This window comes from Erinaceus europaeus, chromosome 3 (assembly GCF_950295315.1).
Source record: "Erinaceus europaeus chromosome 3, mEriEur2.1, whole genome shotgun sequence".
Classification (NCBI taxonomy): Eukaryota; Metazoa; Chordata; class Mammalia; order Eulipotyphla; family Erinaceidae; genus Erinaceus; species Erinaceus europaeus.
This window is the reverse complement of record NC_080164.1, coordinates 43,278,943-43,299,004: the sequence shown is the minus strand read 5'-3', so window position 1 is coordinate 43,299,004 and position 20,062 is coordinate 43,278,943. Positions and strand designations below refer to the sequence as shown.

The 20,062-nt window shown below is 42.0% G+C and overlaps 1 protein-coding gene across 1 annotated transcript in view; it reads left to right on the top strand.

Moving 5' to 3' along the window:
* The first annotated feature begins 7,361 nt into the window (after window positions 1–7,361).
* NOTO (notochord homeobox) overlaps window positions 7,362–20,062 on the top strand; it is a 42,258-nt gene continuing 29,557 nt past the window's right edge. The window contains exon 1 of the mRNA XM_016188421.2: window positions 7,362–7,722. The gene's annotated coding sequence lies outside the window, so the exon portion shown is untranslated. The remainder of the gene's footprint in view (window positions 7,723–20,062) is intronic.

Below are 20,062 nucleotides of genomic sequence, written 5' to 3'. Positions count from 1 at the left end.
CTTTTGTATGGTTTTCCTATTCTCAATGTTATTTATTTCTGCCCTAACTTTAGTAATTTCTGTCCTTCTGTGCTTTAGGATTCCTTTGTTGTTCTTCTTCTAGGTCTTTGAGATGTGCAATCAGGCTGTTTATTTGTGCCTTTTCTTGTTTCCTAATGTGTGCTTGTATAGCTATGAACTTCCCTCTTAGGACTGCTTTAGCTGTGTCCCAAATGTTTTGATAGCTTGTGTCTTCATTTTCATTGAACTCTCGAAACATTTTGATTTCTTCCTTGATTTCCTCTTTGACCCAGAAGTTGTTAAGAAGTGTACTGTTGAGCTTCCACATTTTGGCACTGTTACTAATCTTTTGTTGATTGTTAAATGTTAGTTTAATTCCACTGTGGTCTGAGAAGATGCTTGGGATGATTTCAGTGCTCTTGAATAGGCTGATGCTGTCTTTGTGGCCTAACGTATGGTCTATCCTTGAGAATGATCCATGTGGATTTGAGTAAAATGTGTATTCCAGTTTCTTGGGATGAATGACTCTGAAAATGTCCAATAGATCTAGTTTATCTATCTCTTCATTTAGCTCCCTTATGTCTTTACTGATTTTCTTCCTGGATGATCTGTCAAGTTGAGATAGTGGGGTGTTGAAGTCCCCTACTATGATTGTGTTACTGTTAATATATTGCTGTAGCTCTTTCAGTAGAAGTTTGATGTATTTAGATGGTTTCTCATTGGGTGCATAGATATTAATAATTGTTAAGTCCTCTTGATTGACTGATCCTCTGAGCATTAAGTAGTGTCCACTCCTATCTTTTTTAATCTTATCTATTTTAAAGTCTATCATGTCAGATATGAGAATAGCTGTTCCTGCCCTTTTTTGTGGGCCATTGGCTTGAATGATAGTTTTCCATCCTTTCACTTTAAGTCTGTGTTTGTCTTGTTGAGTTAGGTGAGTTTCCTGTAGACAACATATTGTTGGGTTGTGTTTTCTGATCCATCTTCCTACTCTGTGTCTTTTAATAGGTGAATTCAGGCCATTGACATTTATTGATATCAAAGATTGAAGATATTTTAACGCCATTCTTGTAGAGTTTTAGAGTGTTTTGATATATGTCTTATTTGTGGTGGTCTGACTGTTTATAGGAGACCTTTCAGAACTTCTTTCAGGGCAGACTTGGTGATGGTTGCTTCCTTCAACTGTTGCTTGTCTGAGAAGGTTTTGATGCTTCCATCTAGTCTGAATGACAATCTAGCAGGATATAGTATTCTTGGCTGAAAGCCTTTCTCATGGAGCACTCGATAGATATCTTGCCATTCTCTTCTGGCCTGTAGTGTTTGTATGGAGAAGTCTGCTGCTAATCTTATGGGTTTTCCTTTGTAGGTGACTCTTTGTTTTTCTCTTGCAGCCTTGAGGATCCTTTCTTTATCCTTATTCCTTTCCAATCTAAGTATGACATGTCTTGGTGTCTTTAGGTCTGGGTTAATTCTGTTTGGGACCCTCTGGGCTTCTTGAATCTTTATGTCTTTGGTGTTGTCTAGACTAGAGAAATTTTCAGCTATTATGGCCTGGAGAACGCTTTCTTCCTCCCCTTCTCTTTCTTCCTCTGGTAAGCCAATAATGCGTATATTGTTTCTTTTGAAGTCATCCCATAGGACTCTGTTGTTGTTTTCAGCATCTCTTAATCTCTTTTTGAGATCTCTTACTTCTTCTTTAGTTGTCTCTAATTCATCCTCAATCTTGCTAATTCTGTCTTCAGCCTCATTGATTCTATTCTCTCTGCCCTCTACTGCTTTCTGGAGTTCATCTATTTTGTTGCCCTGCTCTGATACTGTTTTAGCTTGTTCAGCTAGTTGCCTTCTTAGCTCAGCGATTTCAGCTTTCAGCTCTCTAATAACCATGAGATAATTAGAATTTTCTTCCATATTCTCATTTGTTGTTCCTGCATTTCTGATTACAATTTTTTCAAATTCTTTACTCACTCCTGTTATTATTTCCTTAGCTAATGTTTGGATGTTGAACTCGTTGTTTTGTGCTTCGCCCTCTGGAGGACTTTTAGCTGGACTCTTGTCCTGGTTCGAGTCTCCATTATTTTTTCTTGTTGTTTTAACCATTTTATATAAGTTAACAGTTTTTTCAATCCCTGAGTTGGAGTTCAGTGGTGTAAAAGCCTTTTTTTTTCCCCTGTAGACTATGGTAGCCTGAGGGCTTTTAAACTATCAATAGGCTTCTTGGCTTAATCAATGACTCCTGACCAAGAGATAAAGCAGGGTGTGGCAGAGATAATCCAGTGGTTATGCAAAGAGACTTTCACAGCCCTTCAGCTATGCCACCGAGGTATGGGTCTTCTCCTGAGTTTCCCGGTTAGATCTCTGTGCTCTGGTGTCCCTCCCTGTTGCTGCTCCAGATTCTGAGGGTAGTAGCAATGGAGACTCAGAGTTGTACTTGGTAAGTCTCTGGGGAGTCCTTTCCTCCCTTCAGCTGTCCCCTTGTTGGTGGAGCAGACTGGAGGTGGTGTCTCCACTGACAAACTGTCGAACTGTTAGCAGTCACTTAATCTCTCCTTAGGCCCCTCTCTCCTCTCTGTCACCAGCCACGCGTGTTTGTACTCACGGGTGATTTACTGGGTTTCTGTGGTCATTCTAGTCCTGTCTTGTTTCAGTCCAGGTGGTCTCCTTTGGTATTCCTAGTTGATCCGGGAGAGGAGAGGAGAGAAGAGAAAGCGATCTGCTGCTCGTAGCTCCGCCTCCGGAAGTCTGGAACATGAGATGTTTTTCTTTTTTCTTTTTTCTCCTTATTCTGGTAAAGATGGAAAGAGGTGGAGAGAAAGAGATATACTTGCAAGATTGTTCCACCACTAATGAACCTGCCCACCTACAGGTGAGGACCAGGGACTTGAACCTAGTGCACGATTACATGTATGCCATCCCTGGCCCCATAAATAAATATTTTTAATTAAAATTGAAGGAGTAGGACTGGAGCATGTCACACCATTAGAGCATACACATTACCATGCATAAGGATCCTGCTCAACTTCCCATTTCCCCCCTGCAGGGATGAAACTTCATGAGTGGTGAAGCAGTGCTAAAGGTGTCTCTCTCTCTCCCTGTTGGCAATATAAATAAATAAATAAATAAATAACAGCCATGCTAGATAGAGGAAGCAGTAAGTGCAAAGACCTTGAGGCAGGAATGCAATTGGCCAAAAGACTACCAGAAGGCTAGTGTCACTGTAGCAGACTGAGAATGAGGGACAGTAGTGAAGTTAGAGAAATAAGAGAAGGGAAGGAGGACCAGTTGGTCGTGCCCCTGGTTGAGTGCACGTTACAATGTGCAAAGACCTAGCTAGGTTCAAGCCCCCAGTTCCCACCTTCAGGGGGAAAGCTTTGCGAATGGTGAAGCAGTGCTGCAGTTGTCTCTGTCTCTCTTCCTCTCTATCTCCCTCTTCCCTCTTGATTTATGACTGTCTCTATCCAATAAATGAATAAAAGTAATTTTTTTTAAAAATTAATATTTATGTATTTCCTTTTGTTGCCCTTGTAGTTTTATTGTTGTAGTTATTATTGTTGTTATTATTGATGTTGTTGTTGGATAGGACAGAGAGAAATGGAGAGAGGAGGAGAAGACAGAGAGTGGGAGAGAAAGATAAACACCTGCAGACCTGCTTCACCGCTTGTGAAGCGACGCCCCTGCAGGTGGGGAGCCAGGGGCTCAAACCGGGATCCTTACTCCAGTCTTTGCACTTTGCACCACCTGTGCTTAACCCACTGTGCTACCGCCCAACTCCCAAATAAAGGTAACTTTTTTAAAAATGAGGAAAATGAGAAATAAGAGGAGGTAGAAATAAGGAAACGCATAAGAATGTGGGCTGGGAGATAGCATAATGATTATACAGAAGGACTTTCATGCTTGAGGCACCAAAAGTCCCAAGTTCAACCTTCAGCACCACCATATGAGTGGAGGTGGCTAATGAAGTTGGATTGTTAGAATAAACCCCAGGCCCTCAAGACTTTTTTTTTTTTTTTTTTTTTTTTACCATGGCACTGCTTACGTTAGTGCAGGCGATTGAACCTGGGACTTTGGAGCCTTAGGCATGAGAGTCTGTTTGCATAACCAATGTGCCATCTACCCCCCCCACCCAAGGCCTCTTCTTTATAAAAATATTATTCTTTATTTTTATAGTTTAGTAGTTGTCTTTGGATAGATTTGGAGCTATCAATTGGCTTACCTCAGCTGTGACTTCATTTGAGCTTCGATTTGAATAGCCCGGTTGTCATGTTTAATTAGATCCGAGGTCTTTGATTAGGTTAGAGAAAGGTTAGCTTTGCTTCCATTTTGGGTTTTGATTGGAATAGCCTGGCAGTTGTCTTCATTAGATTTGGGACCTTTGATTGATTTAGCCCAGTAAGTTATTATTGATTGTACTGCTCTACTGTCCAACTGAAGTTCATTTGAATTGGGTTGTCTCTGGGTTGTTTTATCCACTTAGTTCCAAAAAATGAGTAGAGGACCAACTTTGATTACAGAGGCTGGGAAGGCTATTCAAGTAAAGGGGTTAAGAGGGTTGAGGAAAACAGGTTCAGGAAGCCTTTTTTTAAAAAAAAAGAATTTTTTTTCAAAGCATTTATTTATTGATTTCCTTTTGTTGCCCTTGTTGTTTTTATTGTAGTTATTATTGTTATTGATGACATTGTTGTTCGATAGGACAGAGAGAAATGGAGAGAGGAGGGGAAGACAGAGGGGGAGAGGAAGATAGACACCTGCAGACCTGCTTCACCACCTGTGAAGTGACTCCCCTGCAAGTGGGGAGCCGGGGGGGGGGGGGTTGAACCGGGATCCTTCTGCTGGTCCTTGCGCTTTGTGCCACGTGTGCTTAACCTGCTGCACTACCACCACACTCCATAGGAAGCCTTTCTGAGCATTGAGGACAGTAGGAATGAGAAGTCTAAAATTGGTAGAGGGACTAGGTGGTGATGATTGAATACACATATAATCACATATAATCACATGCACAGACCTGGGTTCTAGCTCCCATTCCCCACTTGCAGTGGGGAAGCTTCACGATCAATGGAGCAGTGCTGTAGGTGTCTCCCTTCTTTGTCTCTCTCATCCCCCTCCCTCTCTATCTCTGTGTCTCACCTGCAATCAAAAAAAGAGAAATGACCACCAGGAAATGATAGTGGAGTTCTGCAGACATTAAGCCCCAGCAATAACTCTGGTAGCAAAGAATAAAAATACAAATAAATGAGTCAAATAAATAAAATATATGTAGAAACTTTTCCTGGACCAGCAGCATAAATATCACTGGGAGTGTGTTCAGATGATAGGATCAAAGGACTCAGTCCAGACGTAAGAGTTTCATCCTCCAATCACCCATACGAATATTAAGGCTTTTGTGGAGCCATATTGTAAAGATGATGAAAGATAAGAGAATGGCTTACAAAATTTTCCTCATATTGAGGTGGTTCAGAAAATAAAGGAGAAGAAAATTGCATGGATGTAAGAAGTGTGAAATTTACAATGCAGATTTCCAAGTAGAAGAAAGAGAAAAGAAACTGGCTTCCTGCTCAAGACAATTTCCCTACATTCCACCCAACACACCAGATAATTTCTGGGAAGTTGGTTTTCCTTCCTCTCAGACTTGTATGGAAAGAGGTTACATTAAGATCTTGATCAACTCTGACATTAGTGTTCAAGGAGCTCTAAAAATATACCTGTATATATAGTTTTTTTAAAAAACATCTAAGGTGGGAGTTGGCGGTAGCACAGCAGGTTAAGCACATGTGGCGTAAAACGCAAGGACCAGCGTAAGGATCCTGGTTCAAGCCTTGGCTCCCCAACTGCAGGGGAGTCGCTTCACAAGCGGTGAAGCAGATCTGCAGGTATCTGTCTTCCCCTCCTCTCTCAATTTCTCTCTGTCCTATCTAACAACGACAACATTAATAACAACAACAATACCTACAACAATAAAAAAACAAGTGCAACAAAAGGGAATAAATAAATATTTTTAAAAAAACATCTAAGCTAACTGCGACTTTAATTTATTTATTTATTCCGTTTTTGTTGCCCTTGTTGTTTTGTCTTCCTCCCCTCCTCTCTCAGTTTCTCTCTGTCCTATCTAACAACAACGACATCAATAACAACAACAGTAACTACAACAATAAAAAACAAGGGCAAAAAAAGGGAATAATAAATAAATATTTTTTTAAAAAAAACATCTAAGCTAACTACAACTTTTTTTTTTTATGGTGTATTTTTTTTATTTAGGTGAAATAACTAATTGATTATCCTTTTCAAGGGAACAATGTAGTGGCACTTAGCACACTCAGTGTTGGGCAGCCACCTCCTCTATCTAATTCTTTTTTTTTTTTTTTTTTCCATATCCCACCCCCTCCCCCGATAGCTTTCCCATTCTCTATCCCTCTGGGAGCATGGACCCAGCGTCATTGTGGGTTGCAGAAGGTAGAAGGTCTGGCTTCTGTAATTGCTTCCCCGCTGAACATGGGCGTTGACTGGTCGGTCCATACTCCCAGTCTGCCTCTCTCTTTCCCTAGTAGGGTGGGTCTCTGGGGAAGCTGAGCTCCAGGACACATTGGTGGGGTCTTCAATCCAGGGAAGTCTGGCCGGCATCCTGATGACACCTGGAACCTGGTGACTGAAAAGAGAGCTAACTACAACTTTAAGCCAGATAGATCAAAAACATTTGGCTCTGTTGTATCTAAAATATAGTTTCCAGAGACCACTAGAGGGCATAAAACATAGTGAGGTCAAGTATATTACTGTAGATGCTAACCATTGGATATTCATCGAAAACAAACCCCCAGGTAATTATTACAACTAACCTGGTTATAATAATAAATTATTACTATTTTATTTTCTTATTTCTTTATTAAGGAATTAATGTTTTCCATTCAACAGTAAATACAATAGTTTGTACATGCATAACATTTCCCAGTTTTCCATAGAACAATACAACCCCCACTAGGTCCTCTGTCATCCTTCTTGGACCTGTATTCTCCCCACCCACCCACCCCAGAGTCTCTTACTTTGGTGCAATACGCCAATTCCAGTTCAGGTTCTACTTGTGTTTTCTTTTCTGATATTGTTTTTCAACTTCTGCCTGAGAGTGAGATCATCCCATATTCATCCTTCTGTTTCTGACTTATTTCACTCAACATGAATTTTTTAAGGTCCATCCAAGATCGGCTGAAAATGGTGAAGTCACCATTTATTATAGCTAAGTAGTATTGTATATATAGACCACAACTTGCTCAGCCACTCATCTGTTGTTGGACACCTGGGTTGCTTCCAGGTTTTGGCTATTACAAATTGGGCTGCCAAGAACATATGTGTATACAGATCTTTTTGGATGGGTGTGTTGGAATTATTACTATTTTAAACTCTTTCTTATATTTATTTTATTTATTTTTTTCCCTTTTGTTGCCCTTGTTGTTAAACTCTTTCAAAGACTACAAGAAACCTTTTGCATTCTCTTTAAGATCTGCATTTCTCCGAGTCCTGGAACCTCTAGGACTATGCCCATACTTCTTGATATTTAAAAAAAATTTTTTTTCACTTCTTGATATTTCTTCTCTCTGATTCCTCTGTTAGGCCCAACCAAATCAGGATTACTAGTGCTGCTATCCCGCGTCACGCTGCTACTGAAGTCTTACTTTGGACTGTTGCCAGAGACAGCAAGCCTGAGACGTCAGCCAGCCTTCCAGCTCCTCAAATCTGGTGAGATTTTTCTTAACACATTGAGCTACCTAGTTCCACTTTAGATGGCACATCATCTGACAAAGTTACAGACACTAGATACAGACTAGGGTTTAGGGTGCTGGGTACAGGTGTACATGTATTCACAAGCAAAGGGCAATTATATAGCTCAAAGTAAAAGTGCTTAATAGCCCTCTGTGATAAGACTTAGACTTAATAAGCCTGGAATTTTAGTAGAAGTGCCTAAACAAGACATCACAATTCTCCAGTGGACCAGACTTAGACCCAATTAGCTGAGTAATCTAGCAAAAAGGCCCAAAGAAGACAGATCCCAAAAACCTAATTCTGGTTGGGAACAACAAATGACACTCAATAGTTAAACAAATGGGAGAAAGTTTAAGGTTGTCAGATAAAGAGAGGACTATAAAAGCTGGATAAGGGCAAGAGACTGGCTCACTTAATGATGGCCTTTTTGGTCAACAACACACTATCCCGTCATCTGGGGCCCTAGTAAGGGAATCCTTGGATTCTCACACAAATGTGATGGGCCTAGACCTCTAGTGGATCTCTCTCTCCACCATCACTTCCATAGGGAACATCATCATAAGCAGGCCTTAGTCATCCTCTTGCAGGCCTTCCCAGGACTTTGCCCTTAGCATAAATCATCAGTGGTGGGGACTTCCCCAGTCAGCCTGTCCTGCCACTTGAAGAAGACTGGTCCTGAAATGAGTGCAGCCTGAAATGTTCCCAGCTGTGGCTGTGAACTGTGAGCTCTGACCAATAGGGACTCAGAGGTTACACAGGCTCTTGTGGTGTGTGTGTGTGTGTGTGTGTGTGTATGTGTCCTGGCAAAGTTAATTTTATTCATAGGTAAAGTTAATTTTATTCATATATATTTTTTCAAGATTGGAGCTACTCTCTGGCCTTATCCACTTTCTGGCCCTTTTCTCTACTCTGACACCATCTTCTCAGACAATATTTTTATCCAACTTCATGTTAGTTATTAAACTCAAACAAAACTATGATAGTCGTGGGCCCCTTGGAACATGCCTAGGATAGACCTCCTGGATTCTTTCTACCCTAAGATTCCTATTCTTATCTGTACTACTCCTAATTTTATTTCTTGTTCACTAATCATTTTGTCCTATTTTGTATCTTGCCATCTTTCACCAAGTTGAAGACACTATCATGATTTCATCCTGACTTCCCTGGGCAAATGACCTCATCAATGTGTCTTGGAACCTCACTGCTTCAGAGCCCTGCCCCACTAGGGAAAGGTAGAAGCAGGCTGGGGTATAGATCGACTTGCTAAAGCCCATGTCCAGCGAAGAAGCAGTTACAGAAGCCAGAACTCCCACCTTCTGCACCTCAAAAATAATTCTGATCCATATGCCTAGTGGGGGAGAAATGAGACGGGGAAGATATGCAGAGGGCTCTGAACTCCAACTCCATCAGGACCCAGAGAGAGAGGAGGAAAAAGGGAGGGACATTTGGATGTAATAATAGGTGTATGTGTGACTTGAAAAAGGAACAGAAGATGGGACCTTAAAAAAGGGGGAGGGTGTAAATAAAAATATAGACAGATAATTGTTGAAATAATAGTTAACCCATATCTACAACCTTGGGACAACTGCTTTAGCTTACAATGGAGGGATTAAGTACAGCACTACTTCACCGCTCATGAAGCTTCCCTCCACAGTTGGGGACCAGGAGTTTGAACCAGGGTTCTCATACATTATAGCGCACACTCTACCAGATGCACCACCACGTGGCCCCAAGAAAAAAAGAAAGAGTGGAAGTCTTATGCCTGAGGCCCCAAAGTTGTAGGTTTAATCCCCTGCACCACTATAAGTCAGAGCTGAGCAGTGCTCTGGTAAAAAAAAAAAAAAAAAATGCAAGCAAGCCCCCATACCCCACCTGTAGGGGGGACACTTCACAAGCAGCAAAGCAGGTGTCTATTTTTCTTTCTCCCTCTCCTCTCAGTTTCTCTCTCTCCTATCCAATAAAATGGAAAAAAAATTGACTACCAGTACTTGTGGATTCATAGTGCTGGCACTAAGCCTCAGTGATAACCCTGAAGGAAAAAAAATGAAATTAAAAAAGAAAGAAGTTTGTGGTCCAGGAGGTAGCACAGTGGATAAAGCATTAGACTTTATCCACTGGACTCTCAAGCATTAGGTCCTGAGTTCAGTCCCCGGCAGTACATGTACCAGAGTGATGTCCGGTTCTGTCTCTCCTCTTATCTTTCTCATTAATAAATTAAAAAAAGAAAGAAAGAAGTATGAGATATATATTCAGTGGAATATTACTCGGCAATTTATTAATTAATAGACAGATAAAATATGATGAAGATGAAGAATAGGAGGAAGAAGACAAAGAAGAGGAGGAGGAAAAGGAGGGAGATCCTGGCACTAGGATTTTGTTCCACAGTGGCAGTTAGTTCTGGCCTGAAGAATATATATGTTCCTCATAAGCAGTCCCCTTCCTGAGCAAGAAAGTAAAATTCCTAGCCCTCTCTGACTTATGACACCTTACTGAGTGAGCCCCCCACAATAACTTTCTCTAGAAAGCAGGAGGCCAGAGTTGAGCCTCCAATTGTGTCCAGCCCTCCCCTCTCTTCATCAAGAACTTGCAGGTGTTGATGTTCCCAGAGTATCCTCTGGTCCCTTGCAGCTCTGAATTGAACCTCCACTCTCCCTTCCCAGGCCCATCCCTATGTTTGAAGCCATCATTCCAAGGGACAGCTCTCCGTGCAAGTGTGAATGGCAAACAAATCAGTTCAGATACAAACAAGTGCACTTCCTCACAGGAATCTCAATTCAGTGTTGAACAAACAGCCAGCCAGAGCTCTTACCCTGCTCCTAGACCCCCAACCGGTAGCAAGTCATAGCCCCTGCACCTGGCCTGGATAATGAGGTTTCCCAGCACTTTCAGGACCTTTCCCCACACCGGGCTCCTCCCGGCCCAAAGAGCTAGCCTCCCCTGCTCACAAGTGATAGCAAAGGCTGGGCAACCAATCTAGAAGCCTACTTTCAGAAGAGTCTTTAAATGATTGCTAATGAAAGGTCTGGATCAGTATGCAGCATCTGGGATAAGCCTAATACCCCTCATCATCACCATCATCTCTATTTTCTGCTCTGCTAAACACAAGAATCTTATTCCAGATTTCTCTCTTCTGTTTACAAGAAGCCTAGAGAGGTCACACACAGCTTAACCTTACTCCTGTTTTTTTTTAATTTATTTTTTTGTATAATTATTATCTGATAGAGACACAGAGAGAGAGAGATGCAACCCTGCAGCCCTGCAGCCCTGCTTCACCACTCATGAAGCTTTCCCCCTGAAGTTGAGGACCAAGGACTTGAACTCGAGTCCTTGCACATTGTAGTGTGTGCACTTAGCCAGGTGCACCATCAGCTGGCCCCACCTTGCTCTTTTTGTATCTTTCCATTTCAACAGCCTTGAACCTAGAACCTCAGAACAAATGTGAATATTAATTATGCTGAAAGGGGCTGAAGCCTGAGAAGCAGTGACAGAAGAAAGGAAGGAAAGAAGGAAGGAAAGAAGGATGCATGGATGTGGGGGACTGGGTGGTAGTGCACTGGATTAAGCACACATAATGTGAAGCATAAGGATCCCAGTTCTAAGCTCTGGCTCCCCACCTGCAGGGGGGTCACTTCCCAAGCAGTGAAGCAGGTCTACAGGTCTTTGTCTTTCTCTCCTCCTGTCTTCCTCTCCTCTCTCGATTTTTCTCTGTCCTATCCTATCCAACAACAGCAGCAACACAACAACAACAATGGAAAAAAAAATGGCTGCAGGAGCAGTGGATTCATTTATTTTGTAATTTATTTTTTATTTAAGAAAGGATAAATTAACAAAACCATAGGATAGGAGGGGTACAACTCCACACAATTCCCACCACCCAATCTCCATATCCCATCCCCTCCCCTGATAGCTTTCCCATTCTCTATCCCTCTGGGAGCATGGACCCAGGGTCATTGTGGGTTGCAGAAGGTGGAAGGTCTGGCTTCTGTAATTGCTTCCCCGCTGAACATGGACGTTGACTGGTCGGTCCATACTCCCAGCCTGCCTCTCTCTTTCCCTAGTAGGGTGGGGCTCTGGGGAAGCGGAGCTCCAGGACACATTGGTGGGGTCTTCAGTCTAGGGAAGCCTGGCCGGCATCCTGATGACATCTGGATCCTGGTGACTGAAAAGAGAGTTAACATACGAAGCCAAACAAATTGTTGAGCAATCATGGACCCAAAGCTTGGACTAGTGGAGAGGAAGTGTTGGGGGGTACTCACTGCAAACTCTACTGTACTACTGCTTTCAGGTATATATTTTGCACTAGTTTATGGATACGTGTGAACATATGCTCTCTCACACAGAACCTGGTGTATATCTAGGTTTTGGGACTTTGTTAGAAAGTGATCCACCTGGGATGAAATTAGAGAATACTATGAAAGGAAAGGTCTCACCCGAGTAATGAAGCTGAAGGGTTGTCATTCCACACGTGAAGTCTCTGGACACAGTCTGAGCTGAAGCATGTTGAGGTGGCAATCGCTGTGTTGATTAGGTTGTGATTGGCAGATGCAATATTATTTGATATGGATTGGGAGAGGAATACGGGAAAGTGGGCCCTATCCAAGGGTTCCAGGACTGGGGGATGTAGAGGCTCTATAGTGGAGAGTGAGGTTCCTGCTGTCTTAGGGTTCAAAAAGACAATGGATAGTTAATGTTATCATCACCTTATTTGGTAATTGGGTTAACTTTGAGAAGTCCTTGTGTTAGGGTTTGCTGTATAGTACCCAGTATCTTGTATATAGCTGTGCCACTGGTTGCTTCTGATCTACTTGGTCTAGTCTTTTGAGAGAGTCCGCATATCAAATACACAGCCTATATATTAAAAAGACTCAGTCTGTGTTTTAAAAACTTCGAGACATACAATTGATTTTCCCCTTCTCATATTAATTAACTAGTGGTTTAAATGACTAAACTTTACTAGGAGTGTACATAAACACCATTCCCACCACCAAAAGACTGTGTCCCATCCCACCCACCCACCCCCACCGGCCCAGGAAGCCGCATGTCTACCCCTCACCACAGGGTTTTTACTTTGGTGCCCTACTTTCAATTTAGTCAGATCCTGCTTTTAGTTTCACTTTCAGATCTTCTTTCTCAACTTCTGTCGATGAGTGGGATCATTCCATACTCATCTTTATCTTTCTGATTTAGCTCACTTAACATAATTCCTTCTAGCTCTGTCCAAGATGGGTCAGAGAAGGTGGGTTCATTGTTCTTGATAGCTGTATAGTATTTCACTGTGTATATACATCACAGCTTTCTCAGCCACTCATCTGTTGTTGGGCACCTGGGTTGCTTCCAGGTTTTAGCTATTATGAATTGTGCTGCTATGAACATAGGAGTACACATCTCTTTTTGTTTGGGTGTTACAGAGTCCTTGGGGTATAACCCCAGGAGAGGAATTACTGGATCATATGGAAGGTCCATATCTAGCCTTGTGAGAGTTTTCCAGACTGCTTTCCACAAAGGCTGGACCAATTTACATTCCCACCAGCAATGCAAAAGGGTTCCTCTGTCCCCACAGCCTCTCCAGCATTTGTTGCTGCTGTCCTTTTTGATGTATGCCATTCTTACAGGAGTGAGGTGGTATCTCAATGTTGTCTTAATTTGCATTTCTCTGACAATCAGTGACCTAGAGCAGTTTTTCATAAGTTTGTTAGCCTTTTGGATCTCCTCTGAGGTGAATGTTTTGTTCATATCCCCTGTCCATTTTTGGATGGGGTCATTTGCTTTTTTGGTGCTAAGTTTGCTGAGCTCTTTGTATATTTTGGTGATTAGTTTCTTGTCTGATGTATGGCATGTGAATATCTTCTCCCATTCTGTGAGGGGTCTCTTTGTTTGTTTAATAGTTTCTTTGGATGTGCAGAAGCTTTTCAATTTGATGTAGTCCTACTGGTTTGTTTCTGCTTTAGTCTTTCTTGTAATTGGGTTTATTTCATCAAAGATGTCCTTGAGGTGTAGGTGGGAAAGTGTTTTACCAATGTTTTCCTCTAAGTATTTGATTGTTTCTGGTCTAACATCCAGGTCTTTGATCCATTTGGAGTTGATTTTTGTTTCTGGCAAGATAAAGTGGTTCAATTTCATTCTTCTGCATGTTACAACCCAGTTTTCCCAGTACCATTTATTGAAGAGAGCCTCCTTCTTCCATTTATTTATTTATTTATTATTTTAACCAGAGCACTGTTCAGTTCTAGCTTATGGTGGTGCGGAGGCTTGAACATGGGACTTCAAAGCCTCAGGCATGAGAGTCTGTTTGCATAACCATTATGCTATCTACTTTCCACCTAAGAGCAGTGGATTCATAGTGCAGGCACTTAGCCCCAGCAATAACCCTGGAGGCAAAAAAAAAAGAGAGAGAGAGAGAAGATAGAAATCCCACTATTAAATCACTATTATAGCCTCAGGTAATGTGCTGGGTATATATTTATGCTGTCTTGTTGATTCACATAATCCTATTATTATTCTGTTTTCACAAAATTTTGGAAAGCTCAGTGAGTTGTTGTATAGCTAGTAAACTGCCAAAATTCAAACCCAGGTCTCTCTGATCCTAAATTCCACAATGAAAATGTCCATTTAAACGATGTGGTTCACAAGTAGTACCTGAACTGGAATTGGCATATTGCACCAAAGTAAAAGACTCTGGGGTGGGTGGGGGAGGAGAGAATACAGGTCCAAGAAGGATGACAGAGGACCTAGTGGGGGCTGTATTGTTATATGGAAAACTGAGAAATGTTATGCATGTACAAACTATTGTATTTACTGTCGAATGTAAAACATTAATTCCCCAATAAAGAAATTAAAAAAAAATGATGGGGTTGAACTTAACTGCATTTGTTTCTCCTCTGTGCCCACAGCTCTTAGAGGAGTTAAGAGAGTTGGGGGGTTTTGTTTGTTTGTTTGTTTTTTGCTTTTTTTTTTCCCCTTTATGAGTGGGATGGGACTATAGTAGAAGAGTAGATGTGAGAGTAAATCCTTTTAATAATTAACTCATTTTAGCTATTCATAATTGATCCAACTTCTAACACCAGAATAGATGAACAAAGGCACTTTTTTTCTTTCTTTCTTCCTTTCTTTCTTTTTTTCTTTCTTTCCTTCTTCCTCCCTTTCTTTTGTTTCCAGGGTTATCGCTGGGGCTAGGTGCCTGCACTAGCTCCTGGAGGCTATTTTTTCCTTTTGTTACACTTGTTGTTCATCATTATTATTGTTATTGATATCGTTGTTGTTGGATAGGACAAAGAGAAATAGAGAGAAAGGGAGACAGAAAGGGGAAAGACAGATACTTGTAGACCTGCTTCACTGCTTGTGAAGCGACCCCCCACACACACACTGCAGGTGGGGAGCCAGGGGCTAGAACCAGGATCCCATGCTGGTGCTTGTGCTTGGCGCCGTGTGTGCTTAATCCGCTGAGTTACCGCCCGACCCCCTGTCTCTTTCTTTAGAAGCCCGAGGAATAAGGGGAAAAGAATTCAATTCAGCAAACATGTGTGTGCATACTGTGTGCTAGCATTGTAGAGATATGCCTGTCGTCAGGTAAAATAAGACAGCTGACGTCAGCTGAGATGACAGATAGAATGCAGACGGGGATGGGGGTGGGGTAAGGTGCTGGTAGAGATCACACATTACCACATCTGAGGTCTCAGGGTTCAAACCCTTGGTTCCCAGCTGCAGGGGGCGGTGGGCACAAAATTCAAGAGCAGGAGCAATGCTGCAGGTGTTTCTCCTCTCTCTCTCTCTCTCTCTTCCCTTTCTTTTCTTACACTCTTTCAAAAGAAAAATGACTGTCGGGAGTGGTAAAGTTGCCATGCAGGCATTGAACTCCAGCAATAACCCTAGTGGCAAAAAGACTCTAAAGGAAGGAAAAAGGGGGAGGGTACTGACTTGGGCCTTAGGCTGTCACAGGGACATGGTATAGAATGAAATGCAAGCTTAGACTCCTGGACCATGCTTGCTTGCCTTTTGGGAAAATCACTTCCCATGTAGCTGAGTTTCGATGCCATTCTCTTTCAGTACAATATAAAGGCCTTTGATTGGTTTGAAGTTAAAGCTCCAACAAGCTGGAGGGCAAGGAGATAGCCTAATGGTTATGCAAAAGACTATGATGTCTGAGTCTCTAGTGTCCCATATTCAATTGCCAGTAACACCATAAGTGAGACCTGTGCAGATACTTATTGTACTGCCTGGGGTGAGAGCTGTTCATTAGATAAAGTATTGGACTTGAAAGCATACGTTTCCAAGTTTGATCCCTGGCATTGCATGTGTCTGAGAGATGCTCTGATTTTTCCTCTTTCTCTCTCCACTCATTAATAAAATAAATGAAAAAAAAAGTTCTAACACGTTCTAGAGTATTCAAAGTAGGTAGAAAATATAACAGTCGGGAGTGGGGCGGTAGTGCAACAGATTAAGTGCAGGTGACTCAAAGCGCAAGGACCAGCATAAGGATCTGGGTTTGGACCCTGGTTACCCACCTGCAGGGGAGTCGCTTCACAAGCAGTGAAGCAGGTCTACAGGTGTCTTTCTCTCACCCTCTCTGTCTTCCCTTCCTCTCTCCAATTCTCTCTGTCCTATCTAATGATGACATCAATAACAACAACAATAATAACTACAACAATAGAAAACAACAAGAGCAACAAAAGGGGAAATAAATAAATAAAAAGAAAGGAAATATAATAGCCTCACTGCACAATAATTGGTTCTCCTAGTCCTCATCCTTATTCTCTGACCATTGTTTTTTCCCTCTGTCTTTGCCCATCCTTGAAGTTGAGAATCCTCAAGAGGTCCATACCAAGCAGTCCATTTCTCTTTTTTCCTAGAACTGCCTAACCTCACCCACTTCCATGCATTCAAAGACTTCCTCTCTTTGGAAAGATATACAGAAGAAAGCTTATTTACGGGGCTGGGTGGTGCATGCACCTTACCATGTTCAAGGGCCCAGGTGTGAGCCTCCACTCCTTACCTGTAAGGGGGATGCTTCACGAGTTGTGGAGCAGGTTTGTAGGTGTCTCTTTTTCTATCTTGATCTCCATCTCTCAATTTCTCTGTCCTATAAAACAAAACAGAACAAAAAAAAAAAAGGAGGGAAAGAAACAATGGCCACTAGAACCAGTGGATCCCTAGCACTGACACTAAGTCACAGCAGTAATTCTGGTGGAGATGGAAAAAAAAAAAACTTTTTTTCTTTTTTATTTAAGAAAGGATTAATTAACAAAACCATAGGGTAGGAGGGGTACAATTCCACACAATTCCCACCACCCAATCTCCATATCCCATCCCCTCCCCTGATAGCTTTCCCACTCTCTGTCCCTCTGGGAGCATGGACCCAGGGTCATTGTGGGTTGCAGAAGGTAGAAGGTCTGGCTTCTGTAATTGCTTCCCCGCTGAACATGGGCGTTGACTGGTCGGTCCATACTCCCAGTCTGCCTCTCTCTTTCCCTAGTAGGGTGGGTCTCTGGGGAAGCGGAGTTGCAGGACACATTGGTGGGGTCTTCAGTCCAGGGAAGCCTGGCCGGCATCCTGATGACATCTGGATCCTGGTGACTGAAAAGAGAGTTAACAAAAGAGAGCCAAACAAACTGTTGAGCAATCATGGACCCAAAGCTTGGAATAGTGGAGAGGAAGTGTTAGGGAGGTACTCACTGCAAACTCTAGTGTACTTCTGCTTTCAGGTATATATTTTGCAGTAGTTTATGGATACGTGTGAACATATGCTCTCTCTCACAGAAACTGGTGTATATCTAGGTTTTGGGACTTTGTTAGAATGTGAACCACCTGAGATGGAATTAGAGTATACTATAAAAGGAAAGGTCTCACCCGAGTAATGAAGCTGAAGGGTTGTCATTCCACACGTGAAGTCTCTGGACGCAGTCTGAAGTGAAGCATGTTGAGGTGGCAATCGTTGTGTTGAAAAAAACCTTCTTCTAAGGAGTCTTCCTGGGCCTCTGAAATTATAGTTCAATCTGCCACTTAGGTTTAGCAATTGCATTAGTGAGTTGTAGATGATTCTCTCTACTCCTCCCTCCCCCATCATCAGATTGCACGTTCTCAATGGGAAGAAAGTGTTTTCTCATTCCTTTGTACCCCTCATAAAGTCAGCCTAAAACAAATAACTGTTTGTTGACTTCAGACTAATTGAGGAGCATAGGACTTCAGAGAAAGTCTTAAAAGCAACGCACACAAGAGTTAGGTAACACTTAGGTAACTGTAAAGTACAAAGTGTGTTCACATACATGGCACCTTTTCTGAATCTGGGGAGAGGAGAACAAACAAACTTGTTTGCTTCGGGCCTGTCTGGTGCAAAGGAGGTGCAGGAGGGGTAGAGGAGGAGCGGACAGGTGTGGGCTAGAGCTGAGACAACCAGACAAGAGATGGAAAGGTGGCCTCTCCTCACTCCCAGGTAGCCCTTAAGGTATCCTCTTCCTCAGAATTGGGTTTAACATAGGTTTGATATGTGTGGGTTCTTCATCTCAGTTCTAAAGACCTGCGTATTTCCCATTTATCACCTTTCTTCTAGATGAAAAAGATTCCCTTTGACAGAATAAAGAGACCAAGAAAGTGAAATACAAAGAGATTGAGAGAGGGAGGGAGGGATACTAGGAGGGAAAGAAAGAGAAGACACTCCAAAGAGAAGAAAAGAGACAAAAATTTATAAAGGTGTTAGGAAAAGAGGCCACAAAGTTACTTTCTAATACATCTTCCCCAACTTCCTAGATCCCCAGTGGTTATGGATTGCTGACAAGGGTAATAAATTGGAAGCTAGGATTGACCTGGGTTACTTTGGGCTTCTCTTGTCAGTGAATCAACAAGCAGAGCCTAGGGTGAGTGGTTCTGACTCTCAATGGAAGAAGGGACAGACAGCCTCTTGGTATTTCTATCTCCTATGATTGAAGTCAATAGCAAGGCTTGTGCAGTGATACAGATAAAGTAAACAGAAACAGCCCATGAGTAGCTTCACTCCTTTCTAGGAATGGGGTTCAGGACTGTACCATCTCCTGGCCACTGGGGTATGGATCAACTTAACACAAAGTAATATGCACCAATACTATTTGTGAACTGTATAATATTTTTAAATGACTAATGGATTTGTTTGGTGGTTTTCTTAAGTCTGAACCAAATCCTAGCCAGCTAATCCTACTTAATAATCTGGAGCCTAGAATAATGAATAATGTATGAATAAATGAAAGTTTCTCTTATGACTTACATTAGATTATAGGGGGTGTATAATACCTTTCTGCTTTTTTAATTTATTTTGTATTTTCCTCTTTCTCTCTCTCTCTCTCTGTCTCTTTCTCTGTCTCTCCCTCTGTCTCTCTCTCTTTTTTTCCCCCCAGAGTACTGCTCAGCTGTGGTTTATGTTGGCACAGGGGATTCAACCTGGGGCCTCAGAACCTCAGGCATGAGAGTCAGTTTGCATAAGCACATTTTTCTTTTTCTTTTTTTATCCATTTATTGGGTGATTAATGTTTTACAGTCAATAGTAAATACAATAGTTTGTCCATGCGTAACATTTCCCAGTTTCCCACATAACAATACAACCCCCACTAGGTCCTCTGTCATCCTTTTCCAGGACCTGTACTCTCACCCCAACCCACACCAGAGTCTTTTACTTTGGTGCAAAACATAACAACATTTTTTATCACCCCACCCTTCCTCACATTTTTATTAATAAAGAGTAAATTGTAAAGAAATAAAGACTATCAACTAAAGGACAATTAATGTCCCTATGACTATAGGGACAAACAAGCAAATGTAGTAAAGCTTGGGGTTAATTTAGACCCCAAATGATACCAGTTTGGATACAACAAATAACACTTAACATTTAACAACTGGAAGAAAATCTAAGCCCATCTAACAAAGGAGGGACTATAAGAACTGGAACAGGGCTACAGACTGGCTCATTTATTAATGCTAGCCTTTTGGTCACTACTAGGCAACCTTATTACCTGAGACCCTGGTCAGGGAATCTTTGGATTGCCACATAAGTATGATGGGGCTAGGCCTCTATTAGATCCCTCTTTCCACCATCACTGGTCAATTCCATCAGGAACGTCACCCTAAGCTCTTTTTAGGTTCTCTCCAGGACCTTTCCCTAACTATAAAATAGCAATGATAAGGACTTCCCCACTCTCCAAATGGAGGCTGGGTCACCCTACCCTGACACTTAAGGAAGACTGGTCCTAAAATAAGTGCAGCCTATGATGTTCCCACCTGAGACCATGGATTGCAAGCTCAGACTGACAGGGATTCTGAGGTTACACAGGCTCCTATGCTAAATATGAATATTCAT